This window comes from Gavialis gangeticus, unplaced genomic scaffold, assembly GCF_001723915.1.
Source record: "Gavialis gangeticus isolate Ggan-Ray unplaced genomic scaffold, GavGan_comp1, whole genome shotgun sequence".
Classification (NCBI taxonomy): Eukaryota; Metazoa; Chordata; order Crocodylia; family Gavialidae; genus Gavialis; species Gavialis gangeticus.
This window is the reverse complement of record NW_017728992.1, coordinates 118,975,528-118,978,805: the sequence shown is the minus strand read 5'-3', so window position 1 is coordinate 118,978,805 and position 3,278 is coordinate 118,975,528. Positions and strand designations below refer to the sequence as shown.

The 3,278-nt window shown below is 54.8% G+C and overlaps 1 long non-coding RNA gene across 1 annotated transcript in view; it reads right to left on the bottom strand.

The window, feature by feature from the left end:
• LOC109304667 overlaps window positions 1-1,868 on the bottom strand; it is an 18,478-nt gene extending 16,610 nt beyond the window's left edge. Inside the window, exon 1 of the long non-coding RNA XR_002099443.1 lies at window positions 1,857-1,868. This is a non-coding gene — a long non-coding RNA (uncharacterized LOC109304667). The remainder of the gene's footprint in view (window positions 1-1,856) is intronic.
• Between the last annotated feature and the right edge of the window lie 1,410 nt (window positions 1,869-3,278).

Here is a 3,278-nt window from a genome sequence, read left to right as displayed (position 1 = left end):
TAGGGGCAGGTCATGTCAGACCAACCTGATTGCCTTTTATGATCAGGTCACAAAGGCAATAGATGGAGCTGTTGCCGTGGACATAGTCTTTATAGACTTCAGTAAGGCCTTTGACACCGTCTCCCACCCTATCCTCATCAAAAAACTAGGCGACTGTGGCATTGATGCCTACACAGTCAGATGGATTGCAGATTGGCTCAAGGGTCGTACTCAGAGGGTGGTGGTGGACGGGTCATATTCGACCTGGGGGGAAGTGGGCAGCGGAGTCCCCCAGGGCTCGGTCCTGGGGCCTGCGCTGTTCAATTTCTTCATCAGCGATTTGGACGACGGGGTGAAATGCAACCTGTTTAAATTCGCTGATGATACCAAAATTTGGGGTGAGGTGAGCACGCTAGTAGGGAGGGAAAGACTGCAACAAGACCTGGATAGGTTACAGGAGTGGGCTGACATAAACAGGATGCGTTTCAATACTGACAAGTGCAGGGTGCTGCACTTAGGCAGTAGAAACCAGCAGCACACTTATAGAATGGGAAACTCCCTTCTTGAGAGCACAGAGGCAGAAAGGGATCTTGGAGTCATTATTGACTCCAAGATGAACATGGGCCGACAATGCGAGGTCACAGTTGGCAGGGCTAACTGGACCTCCACAGGTCTGCATCCACATGTCGTGCATCCACAGGTGCATCTCGAGTACGGCCAGGGAGGTGATCCTCCCCCTCTATGCAACGTTGGTCAGACCACAGCTGGAGTACTGCATCCAGTTCTGTGCACCCCATTTCAGGAGGGATGTGGACAACATTGAAAGGGTCCAGAGGAGGGCCACCCGCATGATCTGGGGACTACAGGGCAGACCCTACGTTGAAAGACTGCGGGACCTAAACCTGTTCAGCCTTCACAAGAGAAGGCTGAGGGGGGACCTGGTGACTGTCTATAAACTCACTAGGGGGGACCAGAAGGGTTTAGGGGAGACACTGTTTCCCCTAGCGCCCCCTGGCATGACAAGGAACAATGGACACAAATTATTAGAGAGCAGGTTTAGATTAGACATCAGCAAGAACTACTTCACAGTTAGGGCAGCTAGGAGCTGGAACCAACTTCCTAGGGAAGTGGTGCTGGCTCCTACCCTGGGGATCTTTAAGAAGAGGCTTGATGACTACCTGGCTGGACTCATTTCAGTCGTCTTTTCTCCCGCCCAGGCGGGGGGTCGGACTTGAAGATCTACAAGGTCTCTTCTGACCCTACTTCTATGATTCTGTGATTCTATGAGATGCAAGCTTCAATCTCTGGACATGCTCTGGAGAGATCTGAGCCATCCCCATAGGTGCACAGAGACTGTTTATACCTCATAACAATTCAGACTTGCACCTGGCCTCTGGGCCCTGAGCCAGCAGGAAAAGTTAGTTGGGCATCAGCTACAACTAGCAACACTTTGTTGCTTGTGCTACATGATGCAAACCTGTTTGGCAGCAAGTTTGCTTGCCCTTGCCTGACCCACATAGAGGGGACTTCAGGCAATGGTAGGATGAGAGACAGGTGGTTGAAGGAGACTTAAGAGAGAGTAGAGACAGCATAGATGTGGGGGCCAAGGGCAAGGTAGTGGGCCAGGAATTAGAGAAGAGTTGAGAGGGCCTTGGGGAAGAAGAGGGACACTTTGGGTAGATAACCAGTGGTGAAGAAGAGGGTAGATGTAGCTGGAGCAATGGGAAAGTGTCTAAAGGGTGGCTGCCGGTAGTATGCCAGTAGCAGTGGAGTGCAAGTATTCTGTGCTGCAGCAGCAGCAGCAACCAGGGCCAGGCAGACCTCTCTTTGCCAGCAGCAGCCAGGGCCTTTTAGTCACTGGGGCAGGTAGGACTGACCACCCACTGCTGTTTAGCACACAGCAACTTGTGCAGGTTTTAGCCTGGGAGTCAACTTCCCCCCAGGGTTTTTGCCCAGGGCACAAAACCTGCTAGTTATGCAGGTTTCCACCCTCTGAGGAGGGGGACCCCCCCCAGGCTCTCCTTATCCCAGACCACAATCCTTTTGACAAGCTCTAGGGAAAATGGCCATGGTCACCCATTAGCCATCTGGAAGGGGGACATCTTAGACGTAGTCTTGGAGAAGGCTCGGTCTGACAGACTGCACACAGGTTGGGTGTTTTCTCTCCTGCTGAGCCTGCATGGAAATGAGAAGGAAAACTGTGCTGTAATGCTAGGTGCAGGGCAGCTGTTCCCCTTTCCTTTGTTGCTTCTCCCTTAGAAGCATCTAGGCTCTGCTTTTAGACACTGTGGGTGCATCCAGATGAGTAAGCATGTGGCTTTTGTGGTGTCTGAAGAGGCATGCTGGGAATGAGAAAATGAAATCCTGGTACCAAGAAAAAAAATGCCAGAAAAAATCAGCATGCCTTGAAGCAACCAGAGGGTGGAGCCTCCATAGAGATGCTCTGGCACCCACTGCCTCAGTGTGCTTAGGCAAATGGGAGTGGGGCAAGGCTGCAGCAGTAGATCAGACCCAGGTGCTATCCCAGGTAATCAGAGACATGGGAGTGGGGGGGACTGGGGGGTGTGGGGACTGTAGGTGAAGGAACTGTGTGGGGACAGAGGTGGGGGGGATTGTGGAAGTGGGTGGGGAGGGACTGTGGGTGCGGGGGACTGCTCTGGAGGGGTGAGGCCCCCACCTGCTTCCTCCCTGCATGCCACACAGCCTCCCCCCCCCCACAGCAGCAACTGCCGAGGCACTCATAGCCCACTACTGCCCCCTGGCAGTGTGGTGTGGCCCTTGGAGCCTGAAACCCAGTGCCACCTGTGCCACATGGCGCCGTGCCACCCGACCCACTCAAGCTCACCTTCAGCAGAACTGGATTGTTCTTGGTGTCACCTGGAGTCCCAGCGCTGCAGGCAGAAGCCATATACCCTTGGGCCAGGCTGTGTCAGCCCAGCCCAAAGAAGCATGGAGCACATGGGGCAGGACCCAGCCCGGCCCAAGGGTGTGCGTCTTCTGCCTGCAGTGCTGGGACTCTGGGTGAGAGCAAGAGTGGCCTGGCTTTGCCTGAAGGCAGGCGTGAGCAGGCCAGGCCAGTGCAGTGCCATGTGGCCAGGTGGCACTGGGACCCAGGTGGTTGGGGCCATGCCACACTGCCAAGGGACTCTGCCAGTAGTGGGCTATGAGCACCCCAATGGCTGCTGTTGCTGTGGGGAGGGGGGGCAGCTGTGCACCATGTGTGAGGCGAGGGGGACAAACTCCTCCTGAGCATTCCCTCCCACCCCCACAATCCCCCCCACACACATACACACACACAC